This window comes from Rhamphochromis sp. 'chilingali', assembly GCF_963969265.1.
Source record: "Rhamphochromis sp. 'chilingali' genome assembly, chromosome: 10".
NCBI lineage: Eukaryota > Metazoa > Chordata > Actinopteri > Cichliformes > Cichlidae > Rhamphochromis > Rhamphochromis sp. 'chilingali'.
The window spans coordinates 9,607,285-9,624,984 of NC_137937.1; positions in this window are offsets into that span (position 1 = coordinate 9,607,285).

A 17,700-nucleotide genomic window follows, 5' to 3' on the forward strand; every position below is an offset into this window, starting at 1 on the left:
TTAAACACAGCTTGTGTCTTTGTCTTATCATTGATTCAGTGGTGTCATTTTGGCCCCCAGGAAGTTTTACCTGGTTTACATTTCGTGTCGCTTCATAAGTAAAAAGATCCTCTCATGCTAAAAATGCAGGTTGGGTTGTGATGCCACAGTGCACTTTGGGATAAAAGTCCCCATCTTATTAAACTTTCTCTTTGTGTGCAGAATGCATGAAATTTTCTTCTGAGCACTCATGCAGTGAAATAGCCACATTAACATATTTAGCATAAAATTGTGCAAACATGTATCAGTTACAGAGTGTTGCTAAGGCTCTGTAATGCAGAAGTAAATGCTAAATCTAATATAGCAGCACAGTCACAATGATGCACTAACAAGGAACTTCTAACTACTCAAGAACATGCACTTTCTGGACCTCCAGTTTCACTGGGGGTACTCACAAGATCGTTCCAAATGAATGGGGACCTATGGAGTTGAAGCATAAAAATGTTCATTTTGTGGGGTAAATGTTCTTTTTTTCACATAAATGGAAGCATTACAAGTACCTAGAGGATGGATGGCCATCAAATTCTGGTTCTCAGAGGATAAACTCGAAATACTTCAATAACACTTTAACATTTATCACACTTTGTCTTGTCATTTTCCATTTATGGTATGGAAAATGTCTGGATTACTATGGGCTGTGTTCCCATGGTGATTTTCAAAGCAGATTCACCATATTCAAATTGGTTGTTTTAAGATGTTAAAAAGCCAGAAGCGGAGTTTAGCAATGATAAATATTAGTGTGCATACAAAAAGACTTGGAATAATGATGCATATGATAATGTTTTCTTTTAAAGGCAAAAATACCCAATCACATTTGTCAAGACTGATATTGATGTAAAATTAAATATTACATAAATCAAAAATAAAATCTGTACAGTTATCCTAGTTCTCCAGAATCAGACAGAAATTATATACACCAGAGATTTTTGAAGTTCATAATATAGAAGCATCCTAGAGTACAAATATGCATATGCTGCTCTGCTGTGAGTATCAAATATAGTTATTGTGTTAACAGATGGAAGTAGCATATGTTCAGAGGCTGCAGTGATGCATTGTAAGCTGCAGCTACAAATTTTCCAGATGGAACAGCCATTGATAGCATGCAAGAACTCATAACTAGCTGTGTTGCAGACTAAGGTAACATGTTAAATGTGCAGGGCAATCAAAAACACTTCATTCTACTTTATTATGAACACACATCATGAATTCAGTACTACCCTACTCAGTTACACAGGGACACTGCAGCCAGCACATGTTGGCAGCCTTACAGCAACCACCATGTATGAATAATAGAAGAAAGGGTGGAGAGGACCAGACTACAGAAGCACAAGACCAGAGTTAGTGCTCAACACTCAGGGGGGTCAAATTGCAGAAGTGTATGTGTGTACCATACCATACTCTACTCACAAGCAATTTATTATAGACCTGTTAAACTGCTCGTTAATACAAACGTCTAATCAGTCGGTCTATGGCACCACCTGCTTATCTTAGGCATGTAAACATGGTTGAGATGTTCTGCTGAATTTCCGCTGCAGTATTTTTTTGAAGAATAGGTGTTGCCACTCAGACACTACCTCCACATCAGTGCTGTGTTGTGTTTTTTCCAGGATATCTCTTCTTTTCAAACTGTTGCAACATCTCCCTTTGTATAATCTGTGAGTCTGTGAGCATCTGTACTGACATATCTTTATAAAAGCATTACAGCTGTATACAATTGTGTCTTCATCCCACAATGTGCAAGGTTATAAAAATCAAGAGAGAGAAACTAGTGACAGTGCACATGACATCAATTAGACATCAACTCTATCATACAGTGCTGTTCACGAGCCACTGGTGGTGGGTATACTGGGGCCCTTCAGTTCTGCTTTGAAATTCAGATAGCAGGATCAGAATTTTGCATGAACAACATGAAAGCATGGATCCATCCCGTCTTTAGACTGGTGGATTAATGGTATGGGAAATGTTTTCTTCCCACACTTTGAGCCTCGTACTACGAATTACTTGCTAAAACACCAAGGCCTACATGAGTATTATTGCTGAACATGCCCTTCTCTTTATGACCGCAGAGTATCCGATTTCTGATGGCTGCCTGTCACTAAGCTCAAATCCTCTCAAACTAGTTTCTTGAACATGACAATAAGTCCACTGTACTCAAATGGCCAAAGAGCATCTCTGGGATTTAGTGGAACAGGACAGTTGTATCATGGATGTGCAGTTGGCAAATATGCAGAAATTGTGACGCTATCATGTCAGCTTTTGGCTGTTCCCTTGTTACAAGGGGTCACCACAGCACATAGCTCTGCATTTTTGATTTGGCCAGATGGAGGCAAAAAAGTTACTATTCAGTACAAGATAATGCTTTAATTTAATACAATCCAGTACTGTCTACTGCTACTTCGGTTTTCATGTGTATGAAACATTCAGAAAATAACTGATCTCATAGCAGTGAAAGCTGAGCCAGTGACATGCTTCATTTAGATTAGCAGAGTTGATGTCTTGATGTATTTTATTGCCTTGCCAGTCCCCTCCCTTTCACTCCTCTTCAAGGTGGTCACAGAGCAGATTTTATTGATTATAAAAAGGGTGATGTTGTTTCTCAAGGAGATCCTTTACGGTCTGGATGATGTAGTCATGCATTACGAGATCTTATTAAGTGGTGAAAAGTTTCACAAGCGTGTTTTACTTTTCCTCGAAGAATAGGGAAGGTTTAGACTTTGGGTTTCAGGTTGACACCAAATCTTGGCAAATCAATAATAATACATATTCAGTTTCTAGTCATGTAGAAGAGATTTGTGAACACCTGGGAAGTAACACAGAGGATGACAAGCAGACGGTCTGACAAGGAACAGAGGGAAACACACTATTATATAAACACACAAAGGTAATGAGGACAATAGGAAACAGGAAGGGAACACAGATGAGACCAATAAGACAAGACTAGACAAGGAGGAGAGCAAAACTAAAAACATTAACAGTGGGAAATACAGGAAAACAGGAAATACGCAAACTTAGAGACAAGGATGACTAGAGGTAACACAAGGGAGGCACAGTAACAAAACCTAAAGACTAGAAAACCAAAACACTAAAGAATGACTAAAGGAGCTAGAAATACAAAACTAAAATATGAAAACTAAATCACAGAATTCAACAAAAAACTGGTTCTCAAGGCCCAGGACCATGACAGATTTCTTACTGAGTCTCCTATTGATTGGGTTCTCGTTGGCTCTGGGTTGAGAGTCACCACTACTGCTAAGCAGCATATCAAAGACATTGCATTTGTGGAAATTAATTGCACAGAGTGTGGTCAAATGTTTGTAGATGCTGGAGGTATTTCCCCCATTTGCAATGATCAGTGTGGTGTCATTACTGAAATGTATTATGTAATGTATTGTTTGCATGTGCGTCATCTTTCTGTCTATAAACACGATAGTCTGTTTGGATCGAAATCAGATAAAACTGTGCAGGGTGTAGAGTGGGGTCATGCTAACAATCCATTACAATCTGGCTAACATCCACCAAGGTCTTTAGGGTCAACTTAATGATTAATTGGACTAAAATTGACAAGAAGCCTTATAACATGATACTCAGTGTGGTGTGTGCATCTATAGAACATTAAGGAGCTACCATATAAAGATTATATTTTTCATCATATCACATTTGACCTCTGACCTCTCCTATGATGTCAATTGATGTAAAAAAGGATCTCAAGTTCATATGTTATGTAAAACTATTTGAAACTATGTCTTACAGCCACTGTTTGCACTGACTGCATATAGACATACAGGGAATAATATATGAGGATTCTAAACATGTTACTTAAATGTCAATCTTTCATCAAATGTCTTAAAACTATGCTTAAAATGGTACAGCCTTTGTTTATGTTGGCAACATTTAGGAAATGATACTGGTAAAAGTAATTAGTGTTCAGAGATTGAGCTGCCTTGGCAGAGGTATTGGAGGGGCCAATGCAGTGCTTAACCTCCTTAGTTTTTCCAGTGAGGTCAGTTTTGGCAGAACCCAGTCTGAGACAAGCAGAGGAGCTCTGGAGAAGGCTAGAAAGAAACACATAATCAAAACTGATAGAGTACAAGGACTGACTTTTGAGCAATCCCAGATGAGAAAGAAGACACACACTGTCAGGGCAAGTTTTTAAAAAGACCAACATCTTTGTTAAAGACACTGCTTCACACTACCAGTTAAACTGGCTGAGGAGGGAGAACGTGTTCACGAATTCTGAAACTGAAAAGAAGTTTAAAAATGTCCCTACAATTACAGGGAGTGCAGAATTATTAGGCAAGTTGTATTTTTGAGGAATAATTTTATTATTGAACAACAACCATGTTCTCAATGAACCCAAAAAACTCATTAATATCAAAGCTGAATGTTTTTGGAAGTAGTTTTTAGTTTGTTTTTAGTTTTAGCTATTTTAGGGGGATATCTGTGAGTGCAGGTGACTATTACTGTGCATAATTATTAGGCAACTTAACAAAAAACAAATATATACCCATTTCAATTATTTATTTTTACTAGTGAAACCAATATAACATCTCCACATTCACAAATATACATTTCTGACATTCAAAAACAAAACAAAAACAAATCAGCGACCAATATAGCCACCTTTCTTTGCAAGGACACTCAAAAGCCTGCCATCCATGGATTCTGTCAGTGTTTTGATCTGTTCACCATCAACATTGCGTGCAGCAGCAACCACAGCCTCCCAGACACTGTTCAGAGAGGTGTACTGTTTTCCCTCCTTGTAAATCTCACATTTGATGATGGACCACAGGTTCTCAACGGGGTTCAGATCAGGTGAACAAGGAGGCCATGTCATTAGTTTTTCTTCTTTTATACCCTTTCTTGCCAGCCACGCTGTGGAGTACTTGGACGCGTGTGATGGAGCATTGTCCTGCATGAAAATCATGTTTTTCTTGAAGGATGCAGACTTCTTCCTGTACCACTGCTTGAAGAAGGTGTCTTCCAGAAACTGGCAGTAGGACTGGGAGTTGAGCTTGACTCCATCCTCAACCCAAAAAGGCCCCACAAGCTCATCTTTGATGATACCAGCCCAAACCAGTACTCCACCTCCACCTTGCTGGCGTCTGAGTCGGACTGGAGCTCTCTGCCCTTTATCCCTCTCTGCCCTTAATCCAGCCACGGGCCCATCCATCTGGCCCATGAAGACTCACTCTCATTTCATCAGTCCATAAAACCTTAGAAAAATCAGTCTTGAGATATTTCTTGGCCCAGTCTTGACGTTTCAGCTTGTGTGCCTTGTTCAGTGGTGGTCGTCTTTCAGCCTTTCTTACCTTGGCCATGTCTCTGAGTATTGCACACCTTGTGCTTTTGGGCACTCCAGTGATGTTGCAGCTCTGAAATATGGCCAAACTGGTGGCAAGTGGCATCTTGGCAGCTGCACGCTTGACTTTTCTCAGTTCATGGGCAGTTATTTTGCGCCTTGGTTTTTCCACACGCTTCTTGCGACCCTGTTGACTATTTTGAATGAAACGCTTGATTGTTCGATGATCACGCTTCAGAAGCTTTGCAATTTTGAGACTGCTGCATCCCTCTGCAAGATATCTCACTATTTTTGACTTTTCTGAGCCTGTCAAGTCCTTCTTTTGACCCATTTTGCCAAAGGGAAGGACGTTGCCTAATAATTATGCACACCTGATATAGGGTGTTGATGTCATTAGACCACACCCCTTCTCATTACAGAGATGCACATCACCTAATATGCTTAATTGGTAGTAGGCTTTCGAGCCTAACAAGCTTGGAGTAAGACAACATGCATGAAGAGGATAATGTGGATAAAATACTCATTTGCCTAATAATTCTGCACTCCCTGTACTTTTAAATACTCTAGGAACAACAAGTAGGCCTGCAGAGCGAGAGCGAAGTGCTCTAATAGGGTGATATGGTACTACAAGGTCATTAAGATAAGATGGGGCCTGATTATTTAAGACCTTGTATGTGAGGAGCAAGATTTTGAATTCAATTCTGGATTTAACAGGAAGCCAATGACGGGAAGCCAAAACAGGAGAAATATGCTCTCTCTTTCTAGTCCCTGTCAGGACTCTTGCTGCAGCATTTTGGATTAGCTGAAGGCTTTTCAGTGAGTTTTTTGGACATCCTGATAATAATGAATTACAGTAGTCCAGCCTGGAAGTAATAAATGCATGAACTAGTTTTTCAGCGTCACTCTGAGACAGAATATTTCTAACTTTAGAGACGTTGCGCAAATGGAAGAACGCAGTCTTACATATTTGTTTAATATGTGCATTGAAGGACATATCCTGGTCAAAAATGACTCCAAGGTTCCTCACAGCGTTACTGGAGGCCAAGGTAATGCCATCCAGAGTAAGAATCTGGTTAGATACCATATTTCTAAGCTTTTCAGGGCCGAGTACAATAACCTCAGTTTTATCTGAATTAAGAAGCAGAAAGTTAGCGGCCATCCAGATCTTTATGTCTTTAAGACATTCCTGCAGTTTAACTAATTGGTGTGTGTTATCTGGCTTCATGGACAGATAGAACTGGGTGTCATCTGCATAGCAGTGAAAATGTATGCTATGTCTGTCATGGTCCTGGGCCATGTTGGCCCAGTGTTCTTAGTTTTCTTGTATGTTTGTATTTTGTTCCTTGCTTAGGCCATGTTTTCTGAGTTGCCCTGTTGTGTTGTTCCCTAAGTGTTTTCCCTTCATGGCTTTTACCCCCTGTGTGCCCCTCTGTGTATCTGTGAGCCCTCGTCTCTCCTTATGTTTTATTTCATGTTTCCCCAGCCCGTTATGTCTGTGTTTTCCCCGTGCTCTCTCTCCTCCTGTCTGAACCTCTGTGCACTTCCTGTTTACTTTGTGACTCTCACGCCCGTACATGTCATGTTCAGTTCACCCCGCCCTGTCTCGTTATGATTATCAGTGTCACCTGTGTTCCCCGTGTGTTCCCACTTTCCTCGTTAACCCTCTGTGTATTTCTGTCTGCGTCTCCCTCTGTTCGGTGTGACGTCGTCCCTCATGTTGTGTGGATCTTCCTGTGCCTTCCTGCGAATGTTAGTTTACTTTTTCCCAGTTAGTTCTGTATTTCCTGTATTCTGCCGTGCCAGCATTAAAGCTGTGTTCTTTAAGTTTATCCCCGTGTCTGTGAGTCTGCATCCTGGGTCCTTCTCCTGCCTGCCGCACAGCGATTCATGACAATGTCTTCTAATGATGCTGCCTAAGGGAAGCATGTATAAGGTAAACAGAATTGGTCCTAGCACTGAACCCTGTGGAACTCCATAATTAACCTCAGTGTGTGAAGAGGACTCTCCATTTAAATGCACAAATTGGAGTCTATTAGATAGATATGATACAAACCACTGCTGCGCAGTACCTGTAATACCTACAGCATGTTCTAATCGCTCTAATAGGATATTATGGTCAACAGTATCGAATGCTGCACTAAGGTCTAGCAGGACAAGCATAGAGATGAGTCCACTGTCAGAGGCCATAAGAAGATCATTTGTAATCTTAACTAAAGCTGTTTCTGTGCTGTGATGAGCTCTGAAACCGGACTGAAACTCTTCAAATAAACCATTCCTCTGCAGATGATCTGTTAGCTGTTTGACAACTACTCTTTCAAGGATTTTTGATATGAAAGGAAGGTTGGAGATTGGCCTATAATTAGTAGAGATGGACCGATCCGATATTACGTATCGGTATCGGTCTGATACTGACCTACTACTCCTTGAAAGAGTAGACCTAAATTACTGGATCGGATATCGGAGAAAAATAAAAAATGTAATCCGATCCATTAAATATCACGAAAGCAGCTCACAAAACTTGCGACATGCCGTAACTCACCTCAGAACGTTAGCACGTCGGAGCAGTATGCATCACGTGATAGAGCGGCTGTGGCATACGGGACCTGTCAGTGGTCTGGATAGCATTTGGAGCTTCGCTACCAACCCGGCATTTCATCTCCGACAAAGTTATCCCCGAGAGAAGTAAAGCAAGTGTGTAAGTCCATCTCTGAATGTTTGTAAAGCATTCCTGCGTTAAGCTTAACCAGCGATATATGGAGCGACTGCCTCTTCTTGCTGCTACTTCAATCATGAAACGATTGATCAGTATTGCTGAAATATGAAATATTTTTTTTACATACAGGTATAACAGAATAGCTTTAGTGTAGTTGTTGTTTTAAACTTGAGTATGAACTTATACAAAATGCAGCAAGATATTTAAAAAAACAGTTTTGTTGATTAAAAAACACTATATCGGATTCATATCGGTATCGGCAGATATCCAAATTTATGATATCGGTATCAGACATAAAAAAGTGGTATCGTGCCATCTCTAATAATTAGCTAAGACTGCTGGGTCTATATATAAACATATATAAATAAAACCACTTTTTTTTTACGTTAGTAATTCCTTTTGTGCATAATTTTATATTGTTGTTAATAATAAATTTATTAAAGCAACAGAACAACCCGAAGAGCCGTTTCGGAGCCGAAAGAGCCGGCTCTTTTTAGTGAGCCGAACCGAAAAAGCCGGATCTCTAAAAAGAGCCGGAAATCCCATCACTACAAAGTACTGATAGTGCTGGTAGAGAAGAACGAAAGATTTCCATGCCCCTGGAGTCAAATAAACTAGATCTGAGATACAACATCACACTAATAAGGACAGAACGCACCTTTTTTTTTTTTTTAACTCCAGCACAGCAATGCTTCCTGTTAACAATATGTGCAAATGGGTAAAATAATAAAGGTTTAATGCCTCTGTACTTTGATTGATAAATACAGAATACCTATTTTAATGAGGGCAAATGTATGCTCCACTGACTTCCTTTCACCATGGTAACAGCTCGTCAACAACACTTTAAAGCATCCTGCTTTATCCGTCCTGTTGCCTGCAGAGAGGACCATCATTTTCTTCTATAAAGACAGACTTGGAACCAGATCAGTTGACTGCTCCTGACCTTTAAAGTCTTTTTAAGGTACCCCAACATTTGCTTCACTTATCAGAACCGGAGTTTTTAAAGTTGGTTTTTGAAGAGACAAACAGGCACTCACAGGTGCCTCATTAGAAGAACCTGTGAGCATGGACCCTGCTACAGCAGTCAGTTGTTGTTTTCTCCAAGTGTTCCACATTTGACTGATCTAGATAGGATCCATGCCACAGGCCATCTTCAAACTAGTGTTGTGCAAAACCAGGCTGCAGCATTTTTGAGAGTGAGGCTTAGAACCATCTCCAAATTGAAGGCCAAGTTCCAAATAGGAGATGTACTAGATGCACTTAGGAACTGTAGTCTTTTACACATGTGCAGTCAATTTTTGCAGGACGATATTGATGATGGCTCGCTACCCTTTCTAGTGGTTTTCTCCAACTGAAAACGTTACGTCTAGATAAACAGAATCAGCTTTTTGGGATTTCCTTATCTAGATGAAGCATGCCTCAAGACTCTCTACCTAGACAATCCGGACCAGACTGCATACTGGTGTAATGGATCCTGAACATGTGGAGGAATGTTATGTTTAACAATGAGCCAGATTCTGTTTATCAAAGACTACCTCCAAATTGGAGATGATGGATTGGCCTGCTTGCAGTCCTGACCGCAACCCCATTGAAAACTTGTGCGATCAGTTTGGTGACCGACACAACCCTACTGGCTGACTTGTGACAAATGCTGATTGCAGAATTGGTGCCAACTGTCAGCAGTGTGTGACTAAGCTGGAAGCCGTTAAAGTTGCTGACCGCATCAGTGACATTAGACAACGTTTGTTTTGTATTGGACAGATTAGAGGAGGCAGCTAACACCCTAATACTTTGTCTGAGGGTAGTCAACAACTTTTAACTGGCATTGATTATTAGATATTTGCAATTACAAGCTTAATCAAACAAATGGAAAAAAGCAAAGGTTGCATACTTTGTGTGTCCAGCACTTTGACTGGTACAATAATCTGCATAGAATTTTGAAATGGATTAAATTGTGACAGCAGTGGATCATTTTAATAGATGATTTCAAGATCTTATTTTCTGAAATTTAAATTTAAGATCTTCATATTGATTAAAAAAAATGATAATCTGTAAAATGTTATAAACCTGATACACTATGTTGTGCTCAGTGGAGTAATTTTAATGATGTTATTTATAGTAAAATACTGATTGCATCTGATTTTGGGGGGGGGGGGGGAGAAAACTGGCTGCAAGAGTCGTTTTTGACAGGATGAAGGGTTTCCTTGCTGTGAACTGGAAGACCTCAGCTGCTGCTACAGGTGGTTGGTGAAGCTACAGAGCCTTTTATTTTATTTTATAGCTTTAAACTTGCGGCACTTCAGTTCATAGCTAGGCATTGATAAATGAGGACATTTAGAAATCGTGCATTTAAGGTGTACTTTATGCCAATAACTTACTCTAGGTCGTACATCATTGTAGACTTTTACTGTGCTCCTGTTTTTAGGAGAGTGCCTCACCATGAATGCTCAATGAATAGGCAGGTTCATGTCACGGCGAGTGAGATGAGCCGTGTGGAGAAATAAAGGAGGATCCCAACCCAGGCACTTGTAAAGGTGTGAGGGTGGTTTATTAAACACAAAATAAAAATCGACAAATGGCGAACGGAGCAAAGACTAAACTATACTGGGAACAAACTGACTACAGAACACGAACCTGAACATGAATGAGAGCGAGTGGTTGGTGGTTGGTGGTTGACGGTTGACGGTTAGCGGCAGGGAAACACACAGATGAAGCAGAGTAAATACACAGACGGACCAGCAACTACAAAGACAGAGGACGCGACTTAAATACACAGAGAAACACAGGGAGATTACACTTACACACACACACACACACACACAGGTGGGGGACACAGCTGGGAGTAATCAACAAGAAAAGACAGAGGTGAAACTGAACACATTCACTTTAGACGCAGACCTTCACAATAAAACGGGAAACAAGAACACTACACAAGGACGCAGACCAGACACAGAACTAAACCCACACAAAACATGAGAACACAAACCCTGTGAACAAAACCCTGAAACCAGAACCACAGTAATAAAATCTATCGTAAATAATCAAAACACCAGAGAACCCGAACTCCATAATGCAAAAATAAACCCAAAACATAATAAACTCAAAAATGCTGGGTCGAACCTGTCACGGTCCTGGGTCAGTGACCCAGTGTTTTGAGTTTCTTGTGCCTCTGAGTTTTCTGTATTATGTTCTTAGTTCTCTTTGTTGTCCCAGCTTGTTCTTTAGTGTAGTGTCTTAGTTTGGTGTTCTTGTATTCTGTTTAGTTCTCTGAGTATTTAGTAGCTCTCTGTATTTCTTATTTGCTCTGTCTCCCCTAGTCTAGTTTGCATCTGTGCTAATTCCTGTTTTACTTTGATGGTCCGTGTCTTATGTGAATGCGTCCTGCTTTGCTTGTCTCGTCAGTTCTGATTTCTCCCAGCTGTGCTCTCCTTCTGTGTCTCATTCCCCTCATTACTTCCCATTGTATTTAAACCCTGTGTTTCGCTGAGTCAGTGTTGCGTCGTCTCTCATGCTGTGTGGATTGCCCTGTGTCTTGCTGTGAGTTTTAGGTTGTTGTTTCCCAGTTTAGTTTAGATGGTTTTTTCCTGCCAGCCAATAAAGCTGTGACTTTGAGTTAACACCTTGAGTCTGAGCGCTTGCATTTTGGGTCCACATCTCCTGCCTGCCACACAGCGATTCATGACAGAACCGACCCAGAACCGTGACATTTCAGCAACATTTGGGTTGAGGACCAAAAACTGGCATTATTTTCAGTAGTTATTGTATAAGATAATGAAGCACACTGGCTTTGATGAAGTGTAGCACCTCAACAAATTGTGGCAGAAAGACGGGCATGGGGGGATTTAATTTTTTTTAGTTCTTTCACTGCTGTTATGTCACTTCTGTAAGGTTGATCAACAGGAACACCAGGAAAATGGCAATAATGGTGCCAGTGTAACAGTAAACCTGTGAAAAGAAGTAAGACAAGACAGCCAGTATCATATAAACCACTTCAATTGCCATCAATGTTTTTACTTTTCCCAGAAATTGTGGGCCATCACCTCCTTTCTTCATTGTTGAAAGAAGGCGAGTGCAATTGATCGGTGTATGACATGTAGTCCATCATATCTCTCAGTCATGAAAAGGCACGATCGACAATCCGACACAGTGACTGTTGTAACAGACTAAAATATTGTGTTGTCTGACCCGGCATGGGAGTGAATTTTACTGCCTAAACCAGCTCCACTTTTTGCAGCAAATTACATCAATCAGTTGGCACTAAAGGTTCGTTTGTCTTTGCAATTTGGGCTTTTTTTTGTACTCCACACATATGTCCTGCTGTTTCCCTGCTTCCCATCTCTTTTTCCCTTCTTTCTCCCACTCAGGCTGACAAACAGAATGACCTTTAACTAAGGTGGCTTGGACTATGAGATAGTCGTGACTGTTGAGAAAGAAGCAGTGGGAGGTGCAGACTTTTCACAGCACACGGTGCTCAACTGCCTTTCTGGGCTTCTTCTTCTTCTTCTACTACTACTACTACTACTACTACTATTATCGCTGTCTGAATTCACTGTTTGCTTTGGAGTTTCTAAACAGAAATGCTGTTCTTGTAAACTCAGCTGAGTAATGTATCAGTGAAATGGCTCCTTTCTGATAGCAGTTGAAGTCAGAAAATGACTTTGTAACAGCTTCTCATTTCTAACGGTGAACCATTAGGGATCTGTGGTATGTAAATAAAAAGCAGGGCAAGTAATCCCGTTTATTTGCATACATTTATCCATATAAATCAATGTTATGGGTTCATCTGTTGTGTCTGGAAATTACAGTGAAACCGAGGGATAGAATGAAAAGTCAGACCTCGTTCTTTGTTGTTGGGGTGTTGCAGCTGATGTGGTGTTTGTCAGTGTGACAAAAAATTGAGCACCATCTTCAGGACAATTAAAGCTCCCCCAAAAATTAGTGAACACCTTTGTGTTGTCACAGTTGAATTTGCAGGTTTATATATAAAGCACATTTTGTAGAGCATCAATATCAATATTTGCAACATAATGTATTGCAGGACTTTTATTTTTTGCTTCTGTGGTATCTGCTTTGGACCTGAAAGACAAAACTTTTATATAAATGATGGAAATTTGTATGTGAAAGGAGCTGTTTGATAGAGAAGCATGGCTGACTCTGAAGTTCTTTTCTGTTTCATGAAACACCTTTGCATTTTTCATGTTATTATTACACTGATCTAATTAACCATCTGACCCCAGAAGGTCATTTAACTAAACAAAAATCTGTGTAGTTCAGGAGATGGTGTGGGTCATCCAATAACAACAAGGTCAGTGGTTCAGTCCCCCCAGAAAACGTCCTTGAGCATGACTCTGAAACCCAGATTGTCCCTGAGTCAATCGTGTGTGTGTGTGTGCATGATAGAAAGCACATACAGGAAGATAATAAAGAGCTATGTGAATGCGTCTTATAGACTTTGTGGGGCTAGAGATGAAGTAATGACAACAATGTAAGGCAATCTATCAAGGTCATATTGTTTAGTTAGAAGTGTTCTAAAACTCATGTAATCAGTTTGTATTTGATTCATGAATGCTATGAAAGTACAATGAGTGTTTAAGGTCGAGGACAGTGTTAAGCTACCTTATCTAATTTAGCTAACTTATCGTTGGTAGCTTAACTTAACACTGTCTAGATACAAAAAACTTAATTTAGCTATGAAGTCATCCATTATTTTTAAAGCCTCAAAGTTAGCAATTAAATAGCTGGGCCCACGTCGTCATTTCAGGTTTGACATGGCTTAAACGTGAATTGAGCTGTGGTTTGGGGAAGGCCTCGGAGGGGACTGGCAGCAGCTTCTGGGCCTGGCAGATCCCCATGTACTAATGAGAAGTAAAGAAGTGAAAAAAATTGAAAAAGACAAGCGTGGGTGGGGCACGAGCGAACAGCTTGTAAAACTGGGGAATCATATACAGATAAGAACCGGAAGGGGCGTGTTTGGAGGTGTGGACGGCCTCCTGAAATTCAGATACTTTATCTCCAATTGGCCACCAACATGTTGGTTAGAAATTAGCATATTTAGAACAGAAGGTAGGTCATACTACCTGAGAGAACATGTTACCAGGCGGCACTAGCTAGATTGATTGGCAAGCTGGATCTATAAACTGTATAGACTTTTAATTACTGCTAAGTAAGAGTAATAGGAAACTTCAGATACTTCCATTCAAAAATATTCCATAAGACATCCACTTTGGTGATTTCAATTACAAGAGAGACCGAAAAATAATTGGCTAAACCTGTCTGTGTCAGTAAACCTGCAAATCAGAGCCGCTTCACCCCTAACTTCATTGTTATAAAAGGCTAAAATAGTATTTCTATCGATTCTGTTAACGAGGCAGTTAACTGTGTCTGGAGTGATTCTCTCCAGGAGCCGGCAGAGGATCTGCAACAACTTTGAGTTGAAGTGAATGAGTAACACAGGGATATCATGAAAGTGGGACAGGGTTAAGTTTGCCATTCACACTTTAATAAATTGGTGAGTTATACATTTTATTAGCTTTCATCATCATCATGGTAACTCCACAGAGTTGATACCTGTTGATACGTACCTAAAACATATATGCTTCCCTTTATTTCTCTGATGAGTTTCTGTTTCTTCATTTCATGTTATGTTACTGCTTAGTTGCCCTGTGGCCCCTTTAAGTCGATATTTTGTGACAGTAGAAGACGAGTTAGACAGGAAGTTCATGTTTTCTTGCTATGCTGTTTCAAGATGGCCGCTCCACATTCATGTCTTTCTTTGGGTGTTTGTTAAAGCATTGTCAGTAAGTATTTAATGGTAAAAAGCAATGAGACATTCCAAGTGTTGTCTTTATGTATGATGGATCACAGTTAACAAGCTTTCAATGTGCTATTCATATGCTAATTAGCGGTGCTAATTGTCATGCTAGCTTCTCAAATGCATTGTTAGGTCATTGGTTTAAGGCACACGTTGTTGTTAACAGTACAGATGAGTAATGTACATTTCCACATATGCTTTATTGTTACAGTTTCACAAAATGAAAGAACCAGTAAACTTCATAAGATCTCATCTATTGTCTGGAGTTCCTGGGTTCATGTTTAGCTGTTTGGATAGCTAGTCAGACTTCTAGCGAGGCCAATTACATTTCACAATAGGTAACATTGCACCTGACTTCTATGTGGAATAACTTGCAAATAGTGCAAATAATAAAGATGTGAAACCCAGTCTTGTGTATGCGTATACACATTGACATATATCAGCGAGGACCACAACTGCTTACTGAACTAAACACCTCTCTTGAGCTCGACTCACATTCTTCTGCATCCTTCTGACTCTCCTTGAACAAAGTTTTTAATTTTCAAACATTTAATTTTTGAATGCTTCCTAATGGTGTAGTTCAGGAAAGGATGTAAAACACATAAAATACTTGCCCAAATAAATTCAAATCCACTTAGAAGAGAGAACACTTTAAAGGACACTTGCTTATTTATCTTCTTGTTGGCGTTCTTGTAGCATCATATTCATCAGCAACAGAAGAGGTGGCCTTTTGCTTGGTCAGGGACCTAATTAATATTTCAGATACACATTTTATAATTTTACATTAAGAGCATTTGACCTTTCAGCCACACAACTATAAATCTACTGCACAGTGTGAAGTGCAGGGTAATTCCAGAGACTGAACTAAAGGACTGACCTGCTATAAGTTATGCTGCATACTGGATTTCACTCATTTACTCTTCAAGGATCACCTGTCTACTCTGTCGTAGTTACATTTTACCAGTCAGTTTTCCAGGGCAGATGTATATGTGATACTCTGGTTTCCCATGTTGAAGTTACCCAGAAAAAAACAATGTATTTATTTTTATCTTTTTTCTTCACCACACTCAAAGTAAAGTATAAAAAGAGAACATTTAATGCAAAGTAACAATACACCTACCACATGAGAATCAAATGGCACTTAACTTTCATATACCTGGCATATCTTGATTCTCTTTTTGATGACATGTAGCAGCAGAAAAAAAAAATGTCTGTTTATAATACAGTGAATGCATTTTCTGTTTGATCATTGATCTTGCTTTGATCCTGCCTCAAAGGGTATTCTGATTCAATGTCAGCCTGTTGCACTTGGTTAATGTGATATCCACCTCATTTTATATTAGTCTCTGGTCTGTTTGAAATATCTTAATGGAAAAGCTTTTAATAGAAAACCTCAAATGCCAGAATGAATGTATTAGATTTCATTTAAAAGATATCAATTTAATTCATTTTCATCTATTTTAATTTTAATGTTATTATATATATATATAGTGCCAAATCACAACAACAGTTGTCTTAAGGCACTTTGCATTGCAATTTAAAGACCCTGTGATAATACAAAGAAAACAGACAACCCCAACAGTTCCTCCCCACTGTTGCCAAGATCTTTGGCGACAGTGGGAAGAAAAAAAAATCTTTAACAGGAAGAAACCTCCAGTAGACATAGGCTCAGGGTGGGTGGTGTCATCTGCCATCTGGCCAGTTGGGATGAGATATCATGTTCTATTTTCTGAATATTTGCCTATTGTAGCTAGTGTAGCTGAAAGAAAACTTTATCAAACTCTGGTGTGTTTTATTTCCCCCGTGTCATTCTGTCTATTAGTCCCAGCTGTGTTTCCTGCCTGTGTGTACTTCCTTTGTTATGTCTCATGTATTTAAGCCCTGTGTTTTCCTCTTCCTTTTGTTGCGTCGTCCCATGCATGTGTGTGTTCTCTGTGTTGTGGGTTTTCCTTGCTCCTGGTTTCCCAGTTTTCTAGTTAAGGTTTGTTTTTTGTGAGTTTATTTTTTGAGTGTTTTTTTGCCCAGTACCTCTTTAAGTTCAACCATCTGTGTCTGTGAGTCCTGCATTTTGCGTCCAATCCACAGCATCTTACATGACACTTGCGATCGATTGGAGAATATGCATTTTTCCTTAGCAACTCTAGACCTGTGACTGAGGTATAACAGCTACCAGAACAGGTTGCATTTTCTCCACATACTACAGTAGCATAGTCTAAGAGTCTAGAAAATCTTTCAGATCAAGTCTCATACGTGTGTTTCAGAGTCACAGTTCTTCATTTTTAGACACCACATTGGTGAATTCCCATGTAGAGCCGGATTTGAACCTAACCCTCACACTCAGAAGTCACTAATGACCTTATGTCTTGAAGTTAAGACATTAATGTGCAGCTGAGTTTATTATTTAAGGGAAAAGTTAATTCCTTAACTAAGGTGGATGCTTTGCTAAGGCTTTTTTACAGTACTATTTAGTCAGTTTTTTGTCAGTTTGTAAAGATTACACAAAAACTACCAGGATGAATTTCATGAAATGTAGAGATTAAGCATAAGCAAAGAAATTTTTGTGTAGATGGGGTTGTGTTTCTGTAAAACCGTAAGCCACAGCTTGGCCTTAAGGGTGGGCTGTAAATAAATAATAAAAGCTAGGCATGTTGACTATTCTCACTGATGCGTGTTATTTCCTCTACATGACTAATGGATCAAATAACTTTCCCTGGTATTCAGCTGAAGCATGTCCTTATATTTATTCATGCGAATGAGCAGCATTTAAAAATAGCTTTTAGGAAACAGAGTTAACCTTTTCAGCCTTTTCAGCCTTCTGCCTTTGCATTGTAAATGCAC